This window comes from Palaemon carinicauda, chromosome 9 (genome assembly GCF_036898095.1).
Source record: "Palaemon carinicauda isolate YSFRI2023 chromosome 9, ASM3689809v2, whole genome shotgun sequence".
Classification (NCBI taxonomy): domain Eukaryota; kingdom Metazoa; phylum Arthropoda; class Malacostraca; order Decapoda; family Palaemonidae; genus Palaemon; species Palaemon carinicauda.
In genome coordinates, this window is record NC_090733.1 from 41,810,911 (window position 1) to 41,832,294 (window position 21,384).

Sequence of the window (21,384 nt, forward strand, 5' to 3'; positions counted from 1 at the left end):
ATATATAGATATATATATATAAATATTTATAAATATATATATATATATATATATATATATATATATATATATATATATATATATATATATATATATATATATATATATATATATATACAACAAAATGTAGACATTACAAAAATGTAGATGTTTATTGTCCATTGCAGGGCAAAAACTTCTGATGTCCTTAATCCAGTTTCATCATCACGCTAGCCAGTGCGGATTATTGATGGTGGGAGACTTTTTTATGCTCACGTACAGCAAACCAACCTAGTATGTGTTCATGACCAGTACAGCTTTGCTGATCATGGTGATTTACTAACCCTTTCACCACGTTTAAATATCCCCACTTATTAAGTGATATATATATATATATATATATATATATATATATATATATATATATATATATATATATATATATACACTGTATATATATATATATATATATATATATATATATATATATATATATATATATATATATATATATAAATATATATATATTATATAAATATTAACTGAGATGTTCATATTGTGAAAATGTTTACACATGATAATACCAAGTGACCTAGTGCAAACGTATCTTAACCACAGTGCTAAATAGAATCAAGGTCACTCCTGTTATATTATCAAATCAATATTTTAAGGATCTGACTTTCGTGGTTATTATGAACAAGAAACCTTTTAAAAAGAGATTCAATAAAATGCTGTTTTTTGTGTTTAGTAAAAGTATTGATGTAAGTTATTTTAAAAAAGTAAAACGTATAACAGGTGCTATCTCATGAAAGATGTCACGATGTTACTGTACAATAAGCTCATGTTTTTTATATATACTTTTGAAACAATGTCTGTAGCTGCCGTTTTCTTCAAAGCCACAGGGATGAGATGTAGAATAGACACAGATACTGTTACTCACGTCACACTTTATTAAAAATTTGATATAAAGTTCAAGTTGATATCACAAGACACTTTAAACCAACTTAAAGCTTTAAATCACTTAACACTAAGCACTACAATTAAGTTGGGCATAACTGTAAAAGCTTATTGTTCGTCAGTACTCCAAGACCAGAGAACCAATGATGAGTACTTTGCTAGTAGTGCAGGGCGACGAGGTTCAAGAAACTGAAAACAACAAAATACAAACTTACTAAATTTGTTAGAAAGAAATCCCATAATAAAACGGCTAAAATATCTACAATACAATTTAACCCTAATCACCAAGTTGAAAAACAGAGCTTATTAAATGATTTTATACAAAAATGTTTTTTATAAAATGCTGCATTTACAGTGTCTTTTATAGGAAATTAGTCATAAGTAAAAAACATATATGATATTTATATTGAACGATGGAAACTGTATGATATAATAGGAAAAAAAATACGTACTAGACACTCGGAGATGAAATTTATTTTATTTTTAAGTTAATTTGATTAAACAATGGAACGTCTATCTTACGAATTAATGGTATAATGAGTTTGAACGGTAGTACAATGTTTTAGTAAAGGAAATAATCAATTCTAAAAAAACATATTAAGAACTGGTCGTGGTAAAAATATGACTAAACACTTATACAAGGGTAATCTTTACATAAATTTCAAGAGTATATTTATTTACAGGTTTAAATTAATATATAAGGAAATGCGAGAAGAGATAAGAATGAATTGAATCATAGCCCAACCATGCCCTGTGGTCACCGGGCCTCATCCAGTACGACTTCACCACTCTCCCAGCGGCAAGCAAATGTCATTGCACGTCAGAACAACTCACCGAAGCAGCCGAAAATGCAAGCAAAAGCATCTCTGTCCCCAACATCTACTACACTGATGGATCAGTTGACCTCGACACCCCTGCTGCCGCAAGTTCAGAGAAAACCGGAGGTTCTCCAACCATGCCTTCACCTGGCAAACCGAGCTAGTGGCGATAGACAAAGCTCTAAAATATACAGTTAATATCCTGGAGAAATTACAACAATCCACACTGATTGGAGAGGAGCCATTCTGGCTGTTAGCAACAAACAACCCACTGATAATATCTACCTAATCACAATAATACACTATCTAACCTTAGCTCAGCAAAGCAACAGCAGGCAGATAATTCTGAATTGGATTCCAAGTTTCACTGGAATCAGTGGCAATGACGAAGCCAATAGATCACTTGGCCAAGTTAGCCCTGATGTGTCAGACAATCGGTATCACACTCCAACCTTCACAGAAAATCATCAAGATTCAAATGATAGCCTTTTGCTAAATGCAATAGACAAGCGAAGTAAGGCGAGCCTTCCTTGATGGCTGTAGATCAGCCAAATGGTACATCAAAACAACTAACCTAATTTTGCATCCTCTTGCAAGAAATATTCCCCGCCAAGTTGTGGTCATCATTTGCAGACTGTGACTGGGGTATGAGTCCAACTGGCAAATCATTACCGACACCGGTGAGGACCCAGCAGCACAGCAGAGACGGGAAAGATCTTGCTTCTAATGTCAGCAACCGACAGATGAACCTCTACAACACTACCTGTTGCATTCTATGTTTACCGCCAAACTATATGGCATACTAACCACTATTGAGAAAATAGCGTTAAAAGACAAGGGTAATTTTCCCATTTTATGCGATGCGAGAAGTGTCCTACAAGCTTAAGAAGTTTTTAATTCCAATAATCCTTTAGTTTTAAAGATTTTAGTGTGGCTTTTAATTATTGGCATGAATGGTAATAGTTCTATTTTGCTGGGTTCCGGCACATGTATGTGTGTCTGGAAATGAGAAGGCGGATTTGCTGGCAAAGAGTGCTGCAGCTGAGTTGCCACCAAGAAGGTATCCCATTCCCAGTAAGGAATTTTTACCTACAATTAAGAATTTTATTTATAATAATCGGCTACAGCATTGGGATACTTTACTTGAAAATAAAATGAGAAACATTAGTAATATTATATCTCCGTGGAGGTATGACGGGATGCCCCAAAAGTGGGAGACTACTCTTTGTCGTCTCCGCTTGGTCACAGTCGGATGACACATGACTGTTTGCTGGCTGGCCAGTATCAACCGTATTGTGACGACTGTTTGGTACCATTGACAGTGAGGCATTTGTTAACCGAATACCCCACAAATAGTAGTGAGATAAATAGATATCTGTTTGAGGCTGGAGGTGAGGATGGCAGGTTCATCCTTGTCAAGACTTTTGGATATAATGTGTCCTACCATTTGTGGTATTTTTAGCTTTATTTCGGTAGCAAGTCTTTGAAAAATATTTAACTATTGAAATGACATCTTTGCTCTTTTGGTTTTATTTTTTTTTCTTTTATTTACAATAATCGATATCGGCGTCAATGTCAGGATGCCAGAAAACCTCAAATAATTTAAATTGTCCAGAAACACGCCTGATAAGAAAGGAATTTAACTCTTAACATTCCTGTAACTGCGACAGCAATGACAAAACACATCATTGTTAATGTTCATGCATTCTCAGCCTTGTTCCGCTGCTATCCCCCTTCCCCAGATAACGTAATTACCAACACAAATTTGAAATCAAAGTAATCCTACCTTGTAATTCTTTGCCTAATCTCTTTAGCCCTTACAAAATTCTCTACTCTCTTTTTAAAGTCCAGGACTTGTTCCCCCACTAAATAATAAATATGATAAGCCCCTAGATCCTAGACGATCTCAATGACTGAAGCACATGATTAATGTGTTTATTCCACCCTTTCTCTACTACGCATCACCTGCTAAGCAACTTCTCCTTTTCTGCCCTCTCCCACTCAAGCTGAAATTTATTGCTCATTCTAAAAATTTAAGCTTTAACTCCCAAGGAAGTTTTTTTTCTTCTATACAAACATCTGTGACTAAATATTTCTTAACTCCTTCCGGAGCCCGTCTCCTCATCGGGACTTAATTTCTCTCATACTAAATGACGGGAACCTAATGGTTCTCTGTGGTTGATGCACTCCTACCCTTCGTCACCTTCATTATAAGAAAAAATGGAAGTTATTTGACCATAGATAAAAGTTGTTGATTATCCTTTATCCTTACCTCCCAAATCACATACAAATATAAGTTTCAGAATATACCATACCCTAAATCACCTACAAACCAAAAACAAACTAAACACCTACGGGCTGCTGTGTTGCAAGTGCCCGTGCCTGACGAAAGGGACCAGGCAATCCATAAGCAAGCGAGCTATAGTGATCCGTAGGATTTTTAATTTTTTTTCTTTTTTTTTTTTTTTGAAAATACTTTTCTAACAGAATCATAGTTTTACTTATGTTTTAAAGGAAGACACGATATCAGTTTCATTAATGATGACAAATTCACATATTGAAAAAAAAAATAAAAAGTTCAAATATACGATAGTCTCTATACGTGGGTTTAAAAGTTATAAAAAAACAACACTTGCGAATATAAAAGACAAGAAACAACGATTGTTTAACGATTGGAGGGGTCTCATGGAAAAGAATAGCCTTAAACATAAAAAGGAATCTGATTTTTGTTATTTCCCCCACTTCCTGTTACGAAAATATTTATTGACACTATATTTCATGGTATTCTACCCTAAGTTTAGAATTATAATATATTCTTTTCGGTAGAATATAAACAAAAGACATAATAGACTGAAATAAAAAAAAAAAGGGAAAAGTCACAGCCCAGTTATACTATTGAATTATATTACATATGTAGTTTCATACGGACGTTTTTCAGTGGAAATACTTGTCTAGATACCTACTACGCACATCGTTCTTTAAAGCAGGTATGTTTAAATGAACAATCCTCTAGGCACATATACAACTAAATGTGGAATCTTCTCCCTCATTATGAACGAAAATGGTCTGGACCTAATTTCTTGCACAAGCCAATAAACCCCAAGAAACAGTCGAGATAATGGTAGAACGCAAATACCTGAATCTCCTTATAGACAATTTCCAACATTCTCAGCCTAATCCCAGGTCATAATCCTCTTGGAAAACCAAGACCGTGGTGCCATCTGTTCTTAATTTTATAGAACGGAAACAATGAAATTGACTATACTTACAATTGTTTCTACGTAAACATCAAAACTTTGTCTAATGTTAGTTTGCAAGATGTGGCAAACGAGCTATAAATGATAGAGTTCAGATTTATGAAATACATTGCTGCAATATATAAAAGTTTATAGCGTAAGCCATCATTCCCTGGAAAGAGAAGAAAAATAAATAAATAGATAAAAAATGTAAGAATATTTTACATGCGCCATAACAAAAATGTTAGTTAAACACTATTATCTAAAGAAGAAAATAAATAGTATTTAAGAATATGCAGTCATTTTGCCACCTTAAACTTAAAAAAAAGGCAGCTAATACCTGTCTCTGTAGAGAAATAAGACAATTGCTACTAAATATATCATTGATTTTATGCGAATCAGTAAAGGGTTAAAATTCCTTTCTCTCTCTCTCTCTCTCTCTCTCTCTCTCTCTCTCTCTCTCTCTCTCTCTCTCTCTCTCTCTCTCTCTCTCTTTCGTCATAAAAAGTGACAGTTTTCTTCGTCTTTTCGAGGCTGCAAATAATATAATTACAAATAGCTCCATGGAAAGCGAGGATAAGTCAACATGGTCTTAGTTTGTAGGAGGAATCCAGTGTAAATGGAAAGAAATAGAAACCATAGAAGTTAAACTCTGTTAGAAAATCTTAAAGGCAATGCAAGTTGATTACAAAAGACTCTAATTGGACTTCTCTCTCTCTCTCTCTCTCTCTCTCTCTCTCTCTCTCTCTCTCTCTCTCTCTCTCTCTCTAGGCTAAAGACGGGTGTATTTTTTTCTGGCGTTGTCTCCAAATGCAATAGATAATATGACTAACTATAAATGAAAAACAAGAGACGACTGCTGTACCACTGTCATGAATATATTATGCTAAAAAAAACTTTATATGAGAATGTTACAAATATCTGTTGTTTTAATTACTTCAAGGAACTTTATTCTTCTTATGTAGAAGTAGAAATCTTCCTGAACTTGAAGTCAAATAAAACTATACGCTAACAACTTGAAAGTATTCTGACGTTTTGGTGTATAGTTCAACACCTAGTAATATTTACACAGACCTTTACTTAGATGAACCGTCAATCAACACTTTTTATTCTGTGCTGTACAAATGTTTCAGCATGATAAATAACATTAGCTATAACAATATAATCACGGCTAATAACGTGAAAAATATTAGTAATTAATCATTATTATTATTATTATTATTATTATATCTTATGATAGTATTATTATTAATATTATTATTATTATTATTATTATTATTAATAATAATAATAATAATAATAATAATAATAATAATAATAATAATAATAATAATAGTAATAATATCATTATTATTACTCAGCATAAGATGAAAGGGAAAATTTCATATACAATGGTAACCAGTTCTCGTTCGATGCCTGAAGGTAACATGTGAGAAAATATCTAAAGGAAGATTATATAGCATGTAGCCACAAATAACTAAATATAAACTATTATGAAAATAGAAATGATTGGAAAAATAAGTCCAACACAATAAATATGACAAAGACAAAGACTAAGAATCGTATAACTTCAAGGCATCAAAACAGATATATTTAATGTCTTCAACTTCCATTAGAACATATATTATACAATTTCATATTGCTGAAAATGCAGAAACTAACTAGTGTTCATTCAACATCACTCAATGGGATTTGTTTTTTATGAAAAATAAGCATTCAGAAGCCTAGGATACACAGCCATTTCAGGTGTCAGTGAAAGATGTAGAGGAGCTGCTGCTTTTAACCATATTAGTTGAATCACCAATGGAACGTTGGCTCATGTAGAAATATAAGGTCCACCTCAATATAATGGTCATTTATGGGGTCCCATATAACGTCAGCTATTGTACATAGATTACTATGTAACCATTGTACGACTTCTTTGTCACATCAGAGAGGGATGTAGTTAGAATTCACCTTTAAAAGACTTGAATAGCTACATGGATAGACGAAGTATCATAAAGTTTCATATGAAAACTTATATGCACATACTTTATTAGGTCGTTTAGATTTTTAAATTTAATTTCAAAGCATCTCACCTTCCATAACTGGGATTATACTTTTCTCTCTCTCTCTCTCTCTCTCTCTCTCTCTCTCTCTCTCTCTCTCTCTCTCTCTCTCTCTCTCTCTCTCTCTCTGCTTATATATATATATATATATATATATATATATATATATATATATATATATATATATAAATATATATATATACATATATATATATATATATATATATATATATATATATAGGCCTATATATATATATATATATATATATATATATATATATATATATATATATATATATATATATATATATACATACCTACCTACCCCTCTTGACACAAATATTCTCAGTTAGATTTCATCATTAGTCTCTATGGTGAGCTTCTAATTCAATACTTCTTCCTTCTTAATCTACTTCATTCTTCATACTCCTCAGCCATGTAGGCCTAGGTTTTCCAACTCTTCTAGTGCTTTGTGGAGCTCAATTAAAGATTTGTTGAACAAATCTCTCTTTGGGAGTGGAAAGAGCATGCCCAAACCGTCTCCATCTACCCCTAACTGAACTCGATTTCTATAGACTCTGTATTGGAGATCATAGTTCCTAAATACTTAAATGATTCTACCTCATTACCCCTTTCTCCTTCCTATGATATTTCATCTTCCATTACTTATTCCTCTCTCATCATTTTTCTATTCATCTTGAGCCTAACCTCCTGTGATATTTCATGCATTCAGGTAAGCAAGCATTCCACATCCTGTGGTGTTCTTTCAATAAAAATAGCACCTTCAGCATGCTCTAGTTCAAGTAATTTCCCATTTCCAATCCATTCCAATCCTTCTCCACCATCTACAACTGCTCTACGCTTTACAAAATCCACGAGGAGGATAAACAACATAGGTGACAACATATTCCCTTGGGGTACTCCGCTGTTCACTGGAAATTCATTTGATAGGATTCCACTAACATTAACGTTGCATTTGCTATGCTCATGAACAAACTTTATTCACATATTTAAGAGGAATTACCTAGTGATGCATGTCTCAACAAAACTGGCCGGTGCACACCATCAACTGTTTTTTCATAGTACATAAATGCCATCTACAGATTATTTCTATATTCTGCGCACTGCAGTACATGTCTCAAAACGAAAACTTTGTCTGCTCAACATCTACCTTTTCCAAATCCTGCTTGTTCATCTCTCAGCTTTTCTTCAATTATTTCTCTCCAGTCTCTTTACAATAGCATACCATGTATTTTCGTGACAACTTACGTAAATGTGATGCCTCGGCAATTATTGCAATCAGCCAGGTCTTCTCTATTGTCATTTTCACCAACACTATATATATATATATATATATATATATATATATATATATATATATATATATATATATATATACATATATATATATATATATATATATATATATATACTGTATATATATACATACATATATACATATATATATATATATATATATATATATATATACTGTATATATATACATACATACATACATATATATATATACTGTATATATATATATATATATATATATATATATATATATATATATATATATATATATATATATATATATATAATATGTATATATAATGGATTATGTGTTGATAACTAAAAGAATGTTTGGAAGATTGAAAGACGTGCACGTGTTTAGGGGTATGGCTAACGGTATGTCTGATAATTTTTTGGTGGAAGGAAAATTGGTTTAGCAAAAGAGTGGGGGAATAGAGTAGGTGGATGTAAAAGGGAGCTAGTGAGGGTTGAAGAGCTAATAAAACCTTGGGTTAAAATTAAATATCAGGAAAGGTTGAAAATGGCATATGACGAGGTGAGAGTAAGAGAAACTGGTAATTTAGAGGAGGAGTGGAAGTTAGCAAAAGAAAATTTTGTTGGGATTGCAAGTGATGTATGTGGCAAGAAGGTTGTTGGAGGCAGTAGAAGGAAGGGCAGTGAATGGTGGAATGAAGGAGTGAAGGTAAAAGTGGAAGAGAAAAAGGGGGCTTTTGAAGAATGGCTGCAGAGTAATAGTATAGAGAAGTATGAATAATATAGAGAGGAAAAGGTGGAAGTAAAGTGCAAGGTACGTGAGGCCAAGAGGGCAGCTGACCTGAGGTGGGGTCAGGGACTGGGTCAGTCATATGAAGAGAATAAGAAGAAGTTTTGGAAAGAAGTGAAGAGAGTAAGAAAGGCCGGCGCAAGAATTGAAGAGACAGTGAAAGATGGAAATGGAAGGTTGTTAAAAGGAGAGGAGGCAAGGAAAAGGTGGGCGGAATATTTTGAAAGTTTGCTGAATGTTGAGGATGATAGGGAGGCAGATATAATTGCTGTTCCAGGTGTTGAGGTGCCAGTGATGGGAGATGAGAATGAAAGAGAGATTACAATAGAGGAAGTGAGGAGAGCACTAGATGAAACAAGAGTAGGAAAAGCATCTGGTATGGATGGTGTGAAAGCTGAGATGTTGAAGGAAGGGGGTGTGATTGTAATTGAATGGTTGGTGAGATTGTTTAATGTGTGTTTTGTGTTGTCAATGGTACCAGTAGATTGGGTCTGTGCATGTATTGTACCACTATATAAGGGTAAGGGAGATGTGCATGAGTGTTGTAATTCAAGAGGTATTAGTTTGTTGAGTGTAGTTGGAAAAGTGTATGGTAGAGTACTGATTAATAGGATTAAGGATAAAACAGAGAATGCAATCTTGGAAGTACAGGGTGGTTTTAGAAGAGGTAGGGGTTGTATGAATCAGATTTTTACAGTTAGGCAGATATGCGAGAAATATTTAGCAAAAGGTAAGGAGGTGTATGTTGCGTTTATGGATCTGGAGAAAGCATATGATAGAGTTGATAGGGAAGCAATGTGGAATGTGATGAGGTTATATGGAGTTGGTGGAAGGTTGTTGCAAGCAGTGAAAAGTTTCTACAAAGGTAGTAAAGCATGTGTTAGAATAGGAAATGAAGTGAGCGATTGGTTTCCGGTGAGAGTGGGGCTGAGACAGGGATGTGTGATGTCGCCGTGGTTGTTTAACTTGTATGTTGATGGAGTGGTGAGAGAGGTGAATGCTCGAGTGCTTGGACGAGGATTAAAACTGGTAGACGAGAATGATCATGAATGGGAGGTAAATCAGTTGTTGTTTGCGGATGATACTGTACTGGTAGCAGACACAGAAGAGAAGCTTGACCGACTAGTGACAGAATTTGGAAGGGTGTGTGAGAGAAGGAAGTTGAGAGTTAATGTGGGTAAGAGTAAGGTTATGAGATGTACGAGAAGGGAAGGTGGTGCAAGGTTGAATTTCATGTTGAATGGAGAGTTACTTGAGGAGGTGGATCAGTTTAAGTACTTGGGGTCTGTTGTTGCAGCAAATGGTGGAGTGGAAGCAGATGTACGTCAGAGAGTCAATGAAGGTTGCAAAGTGTTGGGGGCAGTTAAGGGAGTAGTAAAAAATAGAGGGTTGGGCATGAATGTAAAGAGAGTTCTATATGAGAAAGTGATTGTACCAACTGTGATGTATGGATCGGAGTTGTGGGGAATGAAAGTGATGGAGAGACAGAATTTGAATGTGTTTGAGATGAAGTGTCTGAGGAGTATGGCTGGTGTATCTCGAGTAGATAGGGTCAGAAACGAAGTGGTGAGGGTGAGAACGGGTGTATGAAATGAGCTAGCGGCTAGAGTGGATATGAATGTGTTGAGGTGGTTTGGCCATGTTGAGAGAATGGAGAATGGCTGTCTGCTAAAGAAGGTGATGAATGCAAGAGTTGATGGGAGAAGTACAAGAGGAAGGCCAAGGTTTGGGTGGATAGATGGTGTGAAGAAAGCTCTGGGTGATAGGAGGATAGATGTGAGAGAGGCCAGAGAGCATGCTAGAAATAGGAATGAATGGCGAGCGATTGTGACGCAGTTCCGGTAGGCCCTGCTGCTTCCTCCGGTGCCTTAGATGACCGCAGAGGTAGCAGCAGTAGGGGACTCAGCAGTATGAAGCTTCATCTGTGGTGGAAATGTGGGAGGTTGGGCTGTGGCACCCTAGCAGTACCAGCTGAACTCGGCTGAGTCCCTGGTTAGGCTGGAGGAACGTAGAGAGTAGAGGTCCCCTTTTTTGTTTTGTTTCTTGTTGATGTCGGCTACCCCCCAAAATTGGGGGAAGTGCCTTTGGTATATGTATATATATATATATATATATATATATATATATATATATATATATATATATATACATATATATATATATATATATATATATATATATATATATATATATATATATATATATATATGTGTGTGTGTGTGTGTGTGTGTGTGTGTGTGTATGTGTTATTATATGTTGTTAGAGTATCATTTACTCTAGTATGCTCTTGTATCCATGTTGCTCTTTATCTTCCTTTTATTCTCATTTTACACAATTCTTTCCATTGCTCTTTGATTTGTGACTAGTTTGTGTTCTAAGACTTTACGTTTCTGTTGCCTAATATTATACTGATAGGACTCTCTCATTAAATACTTTTCTTTTTTTGGAAAGTAACATTTTACTTTTCAAAATATCTTACTGTGTATCCTAAGTATGTATATTCATTAACAATCTCTAGAGGGTCGTCCATAATTCTTATTTGTTGTCTCCGCATTTTCATCCAACTTTACCTTAATTTTACTCATATTCATTTTCAGTCCTATATATCTGCTTTCTCTATTCAAACCTTCTATCGTCTTTTGCAATTCCTTCCATAGTTCACTAAACAAAGCTGTGTCATCTGCATACCCAAATTTGTTCGGGTATTCCCCATTAATATCAATTCCTACAGTTTCCTAATTTGAATTTTCAAAACTTCCTTTTAGGCATGGTGTGAGTAAGTTTAACTCTTTTCTCAATTGCAGTTTTCTTAGTATTTTTATGTTGCTTTAGGATTGCTGTATTTCCTGTATAGATATCTTCAAGTATTCTAACCATTCGAAAATAATCAACTGATTTAATCAGACAAAATGTTTGTGATAGGTAAAGAAATTCAATGGGTGTGCTAATTTTTCTTTTATTTTTCTACAAATGATGTCTGGGCCCTGTCCATGTGAATCCAAGATCCAAATAACTCTCATTATAATGCTCATTTATTATTTTATCACGAGATTGTTCTTTGCTTGTACTGTGTTGAGATTAATTTTCAGTCTTTTGATCCTTTTTATCAAGTGAATTCTTCCTTTTCCAATATTTTAACATCTCAGCGTTTCACAATTACTAAACGATAGTTGAAATGAAAATAGTTTTGCAAGGTCGATATAAGGCAGACTACTAAGAAAGGAAATAGGACTAAGGAAGTTCTAAAAGATCAGCTGGAACCCTCGTTGGGAATGGCTGGTTTAGATTTATATTGTGACCCTGTTTATAAGCAATTGAAAATGACTTTACAATATTTCTTTTGATGAAGTCATTTGACACACCCATTTTGCGACTTACGCTAAGCCAATGGGCAACCATGGCATTTTTTAAGAACCCCCTGGAAACAGTCATATTTTGCTGTTTTGTTCGAAATAGATGCCATTAAAGGTTTAGTCAAATTACATTTTGAACAAAGACTACCATATATTATATTATTGTCATATTCAGATCTCTTCCTAATCGACATGTTTTTTCAATGTGTATTAATATTTGGACACAATCCTTATATCATATTCATTGCTTCCTTTTTTTCTGTAACTGGACTATATTAAATGCTTTCTTAGCTCTGCTCATACAGTTTGCTAAAATAAAATGATATCTGTGATAAATTCATCTTCTATGTTTTCAGTGCCCAAAGGTATGTAGAAGAAAATACAAAATAATAAATGTATGGAGTATTCGGTATTTCCCCCTTGCAGAGATCTGTTTATCCTCTATTACACCGTAATGATCATCAGATGGCATTTTTTGCCATACAACTTTCAATAAACGCATCCCTGGCAGTGCTAAACATCCTCTATAGCCTCACTGTAACCACAAGTTGCAATATATTTTTTCATATATTTCTTTTTTCGCTCTAATGTCTGTTTAGCTTTTAGATCTTTGGCTGCTGAAATATTTATCTCTCCCTAAAATGTTACGGATGTTACATATATGGACGATAATTCACATTATCGTGTTTCTGTATCTACACAAAGCATGGTAGGTCATAGATGATCCATAAGTGACGTAGCTTTCCTTTAATTACATTTTTTTTTATCCTACATTTCACGTAGCTTTCCTTTATATAATTTCTATTTATCCTACATTTCCTACCCATGTTATCCAATATTAATTTGTTCAAATAATTCTGCCTTTTCATAGTACAATTTTCAAGTCAAGTGTGCATTATATATTACATGACACTCCAGGTTTAAGGGTTGATGAGCATCCATACTTCTAAAATTAAAGAAAACTATGGTTTTCTTCCAAGTAAAATAATATTTAATAGTATATGCATAGATGCGTAAGGAACTTTTTCGTAAATGTGTTAGATATCCATATTGAATTTTGTCACAAGGGAAAATTCGAAAAAAAATCGCCAGATCCTGCAAAATGAGGTCGCTTTACCCTTACAATGGACGTTAGCTTTAAGAGCGTTTGCATAAGCCCCTCTTACATATATCTCGTTCTTTCGATACTTTTGCTCAAGATTGTGACAACAAATGACTCGCCAGACTTTCATATTGTATAACTAAGTTTCATAAAACTCACTGCAGCCAAATAAGTGAGTGCAATAGCACGAAACCAATAGAATTAAGGATAGAATGAATAACCCACTGAAAGGCATTGTTTTACCAAGATATCAACGATACTTAGTAAACGTGAAGAACAAACGTCGATTATTTTGTGAGTGTGTTTCATCAATTCAACAATATACCTGAAAGAATACACACACACATACATACATATATATATATATATATATATATATATATATATATATATATATATATATATATACATATATATATATATATATATATATATATATATATATATATATATATATATATATATATATATATATATGATACTTGTAGAGAGAGAGAGAGAGAGAGAGAGAGAGAGAGAGAGAGAGAGAGAGAGAGAGAGAGAGAGAGAGAGAGAGTTCCTCAGGAAATAGAAAAGTTGGAAAAGTATTTGTCTGAAAAACGGAAACTATGAAGAATCCATTGTACTTTTAACTGAAAACGCTTGCATTATAGATTACCAAAGTAATGCAGGATTAACGCGAACAACCATGTGAACTTAATACAATAGAAATCAAATATCACTACATAATTTAGCATTTTTTTCCCATGTTCTCCTTTCGATAAACTGTGGTCTTTTTCGTACCCGCTACAGTAAATTAGATTTCTTCTTCCCAATCTCTCATTCAGTGTTAGCATGATTTCCTCTGTTTCAGTTTTGGTATACTGCAGTCATCCCCCCCCCCCCTTTTTTTTTTACATAACACTTTGATCTACTTCGCATTCCCCACAGTAAGTTAGTATCCCTTTTCCCTGTCGCATTTTCTGTAAGCTGTGGTATATGTCCTACACCATATTGAAAGTTAGCATTCTTTTTCCCCCGTTTTCCTTTCAGTAAACTGCTGGGTTTCCGTGCACTATATACTGTAGTAAGTTATTCTTCTCCCTGTCTCATTTTAGTGAACTGAGCTCTATTCTCATATATAATGTAACATAATTTTCTCTGTCCTGTTTTGATTGAATTGTGATCTTTTCTGTACCTTCTATAGAGTGTTAGCATCCCTTTTTTAACCCTCTTTCATTAATCTGTGGGATTTTCTATACCCAACAGTAAGCCAGCATTTTTCTGCCTGGCATCCCATTCAGTAAAAGGCTGTCTATTCCATTTCTCTTATAGTAAATCAATTCTTCCCTTGTCCCTATTTTTAGTGTACAGAGGTCTTTTCCTAGCACCCTACAGAAAGCTAGTATATATCCTCTATCCCTGCCACTTTTCATTATTTTCTGTCTTTTCTGGACCTCCGTAGTGAGTTAGCATCTATTTACCCTGCTCCCCTTTAATTAAACTGAAGTGTTTTTCATGCCCCTACAGTAAGCTGACAGCCTTCTTCAAGTTCTCCAGTCTGGTTAATTGCAGTATTCTCTGTACCACATACACTAATTTAGCAATCTCTTTCCTTTCCCCGTTTGAGTAAACAGGTGTCCTTTCCATACATACTACAGTATGTTAGCTTCACATTTCCCTCTTCCCCTTTTATTAAGCTGCAGTTTTATCTGTACCCAATACAGAAAGTCAGTAGCCCTTATCTGTCCTCCAAATAATAGCTAGCTGTCCTTTCTCACTCCTCATAGTTTAATCTGTACCCAATGCAGTGTCAGTAGCTCTTTTCCGTCCTCCAAATCATAGCTAACTGTCCATTCTCACTCCTCTTACATTAAATTGTTGGTCTTTTTCCACATCTACTTGAGCAAATTATTCAATTTATGTTCCCCAAATAGCCAATAGAGAGATTTTTCCTATCACCCCAAACTGTAAGATAGGGGCTGTCTCCGACCCTGTCATCACTATAGCAATTTAGAAATTGGGGAAACTCCCTTCCTTTTTATAAGCTGTTGGTCATTTTCGCTACCCAAAGAAGTAAATTATGTTTTCTTTTCCGGTTACTTTCTATAATTCAGTGATTTTTACAAGTCCCATTCAAAGTAAGTTCATTGTGGGTTGTTTGATTCCATACTCCATACATTAAACGTGGAAAAGGTCGTTTCCATTCTATACATCGAATGAATAACTGCACATTTTCTGTGGTACTTCGGAGCCAGTTGTAGTTTTTTTTTTTCCATTTAATTGCTTTCTGTTAATGCGATTTTTATGTGCATATTACAGTAATTTAAGAAATGACTCCTACAGATGAGTAACGAAATTTCATAGCAATAAGAATAATGAGGTTTGCTTTACGATATTTAGTGTTACTCTTTGTTCTATAGTACATTTTTACCAGGACAGGTCCACTTTATTTTCTAAATTTCCTTTTGAAGTTAATATGATATATATTATTTCCTTTTTGATATTCTCGTGCAACATCTTTCAATCTCTGTTGATTAGATAAATTCATCATTGCCACATTTTTTTTATTAATATGCTAAATCTGTTACTAAAATAAGAACAGAAATCCAGTTTGGTGAAATGCCTAAATAAAAAATTCCCAAAAGCTCTTTGTTATATTAAGGAATATAAAGAAATAATAATAATAATAATAATAATAATAATAATAATAATAATAATAATAATAATAATAATAATAATAATAATAATAAACATTTAGCTATAACATGTATAATTACACATAATATTGCTGAAACATTTTTATGAAAATGCTGCAATATATTCTTTATAGCTTTAATTGCAATGTACATGAGATGACTAAGAGACGGAAGACGAGATCAAAAGAAAGCAACGACAAGATCAAGATTGAAATATATGGTATTAGACAGTAATTAGGGATTATATCGCAAAGTACAAGTTACGTATTGGCGAAGTTGCTAAAAGAATATACTTTTCCATCAATGTAAGCTTACATAACTGTTAAATTTTTTTATTATAAGGATACAGAGCTCATTAACACGAAAATTCAATTGTAAATGTTGATTTTAGAATGGTTAGGGAAAGAGTCTGGATGGTATAAGACAGAATGCATAAAAGACTGAATCATTAAAATTCCTTAAGATTTGATTTTTTTTTCTTAAAGGTTATGCAAGGCATTATATACCTATACCATAATAGGGGGTATATCTTAGCAATCCATGTTTATCAACAGTTTTATAAGTGGATGAGTGACCTGGTAGAGTAACAAGAATTTTGTCTTGGTAGGAAATGCCTCCATAAATCTCTATGAAGTCACCAGCAGCAGGGTGACGGATTGGGTTTAAGGTAATAGACACGATGTCTCTTCAGTTTCTACTCGTTTGATACCTGGCGAATGCTCTTACTGGAATTAGTATGAACCAGCAGGGGTCACTTGCTGTAGTTAGATAGGCACTGCATATCATAAAGAACTACCTATCCTTTGATGAATATAGTCAATGAATCCTCTATGGATTTAGTGTATGTAAATATATGACAGAATGGCCCCCAGCCCCATGCCCAGAGAGGTGCAATGAATACCCCGGGTTATAAATACTTAAGGAAAAAAAAATTATAATTGTAATGTTAGAACCATGAATCATGTTGGAAAGTTATAGCAAGTGGAAAATGAATTTATGAAAATATATTTAGGATACCTTGGCCCTAAGTGAAACATGTTGTTAGGGGATTGGTAAGGAAATCATAGATCAATGCAATATATATATATATATATATATACATATATATATATATGTATATATATATATATATATATACACACATATTTATATGTATGTATATTATATGTATACATATATATATATATATATATGTCTGTATATATACATGTGGTGTATATATATATTTCTATGTGTATATATATATATATATATATATTTATATATATATATATATATATATTATATATGTATATATATATATATATATATATAATTATATATAATTATATGTATATATATGTATATATATATATGTATATAAATTATTACTAGTCAAGCTACAACCCTAGTTGGAAAGCAAGATGCTATTAGGCCAAGGGCTCCAACATGGAAAAATAGCCAAGTGAGGAAATGAAATAAGGAAACAAATAAACGATATAAGAAGTAATGAAAATTAAATAAGATATTTTAAAGACATTAACAACATTAAAACAGATATTTCATATGTAAACTATAGAAGGACTTACGTAAACCTGTTCAACATTAAAACATTTGCAGCGAGTTTGAACTTTTGAAGTTCTACTGATTCAACTACCCGATCAGGAAGATCACTCCACAACTTGGTCGGGGAGAACAGATGGAGTTGGGATAGAAATAATGAAGACAACAAGAACAGAAAAAGCAATAACTGAGTTGAGACGTGTTATTTTTTACTTACAAAATTGTGATTACAGCAGTACAATATAATGCCAAAGTTACAAATAATAACCAAAGTATAGAGAATGTGATGAGTGCTGAGGATCTTGGTGAAGTTTCAAATGAAAATGGATCACTTTTTATAAGTATGTTCAACAAACAATCTTGTAATTGGAGATACTCTTTTCCGGCAAAAGCACATCCGCAAATATATATGGACTACACCATGTAGCAATAAAAAAATATATAAAATAGATCACAGACCCATTATTAAAGGTCTAAGGGGGACATTTAGGAATGTTAGAAGTTACAGAGGGGCAGGTATTGGTAGTGATTAGTAGCTCCTCATAACCACAATGAAATTAAAACTTAAAGTATCCAACATGAATGCAAATAGAATACATAGGTTTGATACAACTAAGCTTCTAGAATTTGAGCACAGAGACACATTTACAACTGCATGTAAAAAACGAATTGCAGTCTTAGGGATTTTAATCGATGATGAGTAGTCTAGCGGACAATTAATGAAGAATGGTGTGATATTAAGAACATATATCAGTCAGTTGCTTGTGAAGTTTTGTGATATTCAGTTACAAGGAGAAACCCATTGATATCAAATGATACTTCGGATACTATAAATGATTGTTAAAAATGTTCGAGGAATTAATGAAAATCACAAGTTAGAGGATGCTAAGTACTTCAGTATTGATAGTGATGTCAAACAAAAAGTCAGGGATGGCTGGAGAGAATATAAATACTGGACAGCAGATGAGGGTGACAAAGCTATGAATTCCAGGAGTGGCTCTGGTGTAAAAACCATTCATGCAATTATAAATGAAATATATACGGGTAAAAGAAGATGCATATAGACATCAAAAAAAGAAATAACTCTGTTAAAACAATAGAGGATAAAAAGGCAACATTGGATGGAACACTTTAGTAAGGTCATGAATAGGAATAAAAGGAATAATTTCATTGATACACCTGGAACTGAGGAACACCTTGATGTCCTCATGATTGAATTCCGTGTGTTTGAAGTTGAAGTTATCATTAAAAAAAAAAAAAACTCAGGAGATAGAAAGCATTTGGATATGATGGAATAACAGCTGAAATGATATTGGCTGAAAATGAAGTGACCCCAGAATACTTACAAGATTATTTTGTAGAATGTGGGGAGGAGAGGCCAAACCTAAAGAATGGGAGCTAGGAGTGTTGGTAAAGTTGGTAAAAAAAGACCTAACCTAACTGCAATAATTACAGAAGCATTACACTTATGTCAGTTGTCAGGAAAATATACTGTATGCTTATTCTGAAGAGACTAGAGAGAAATATTGATGAAAAGCTGAGGTATGAACAAGCAGGATTTCGAAAAGGTAGAAGCTGTACTGACCCAAATTTTCATTTTAAGACATGTACATCAATGTGTAAGATATATAAATCCACTTTTGGTGGCATTCCTGTGCTATGAAAAAACCTTTGATAGTGTGCACCGACCAATTTTGTGGAGATCCCTATGTTGTTATGAAGTTCCTCTTAAATATGTTAATTTGATTAAGTCTGTTCATAAGCATAGCAAGCACAAAGTTGACGTTAGTGGAGTCCTATCAAATGAGTTCCCGGTGAACAGTGGAGTACGCCAAGGGAATATGTTGTCACCTATGTTGTAAATCCTTCTCATTGATTTTGTAATGTACGAGTATAGAATAGTTGGGGATGTTGGAAATATATTGGACTGGATTGGTAATAGGAAATTACCTGAATTATAGTATGCTGAGGATGCTGTCCATATTAGAACACCAAAGGATTTGCAAAGCTTGCTACCAGAATGCATGGAATATGAGAGAAGACTGGGCTCAAGATAGATAGAAGAAAGAGAGATGACGAGAATGGAATATGCAATTGATTAATAAGGTAGAATTATTTAAATATTTAAGAACTATGATCTCTGATACAGGGTCTCTAGACAATGGCTATACTAAATCAATTTGTAAAAGTAAATTACCTGAAAATACATTTAAAAATTCGACTATATATCAGTATAGTGAGATCGGTGTGACAGTATGGACATGAGTCGAGGCATGGCAACGAAACAATATCCAATAAAGCCATGAGAATAATATTGGGAGTTATATGGCAGGACACGATGAGAAATGAAACTCTAAAGCCCCCTTGACACTTGCACGCATTTCTGGCACGCACTGGCACGCAAAATGTCTGGTTCCCGCACTGTTCACGACAAGTTCACCACACGTTCAAGCATAGTTCACGGCAAGTTCACGCCACGTTCAGGACATGGCACGAATTGGCAGGACTAGTTCACGACAAGTTCACGACACGTTCACTCATCTTTCAGCATCTTTCTGCATCATTCACGCATCGTTCACTCCAGTTCACGACTTGGCCACATCATATATAAATCCGGGGCTTCCTACATGATTTTTATCAAAAGCGTATTCTTGTACTAATCTTTGATTAATATCCCCTGTATTAATGTGTGGGTTATCTTTATAGATATTTGTAATAATTATACTTCTATTTAGTATATACTTTATTATTTAATTATTATTATAGGTAATTAACTGGTTTGAATAATTTTTAAGCTTCATAATTTACTGAAAAAATTATATTTTATGGCAGTTATATGCTGATCAGATATTTTGAACCCACTTTACATTATCTTAGAATTTAATTGAAAGATGACTATTCCATTCATTAGTTTTGTTGTATCGTTTGTGAATTAACACTAGAACGACCAAGCGGTCATTTTGACCGCATTTTGATTTTCGGATGCATAGAGCTATTATAATCTTTCCCCAACAAACTTGATACTCATTGACTTTTCCTAACTTTTCATGATATATATTGATAATAAGGGTAAATTAAAACATGCTATAATCCTTTGAGACTTATTAGGTAATACCTAGAACGACCGAACGGTCATTTTGACCGCTATGGAGCAGTACAATGGTAATTATGGTGGTGCGCCAGTCAAAAGGTTTGACAGCTTGTATTCCCGGTGCCTGTAAGTCTGGCAGCGTGTTATTGTTTCAGTCAGTTTCCCCTGAAGTACTAAAGGATAAACAAATCTTACAAACGCTCTCTGTCGAATGATGAAATTGTGACATATTTGTTCACACTATCTGAATCTGAGTCTGAAGGAGATCCAATATCTGAAGATGAAGAAAACGAGTATATTCCCAAGCAAGAACGTTCATCTGAATCTGATGATTATAATTATTATGACGATAAGGATAATGAAAACAAACTGTTGCAAGGCACTGTGCTCTTTCAAAGAAAGAAGATACTGTAAATGTGCAAACGACTTCTACTACTATTCAGACTGGCAAGGATTGAACAAGGTGGGAAGTTATAGAACAAGATTTTGTCAATGCCGGG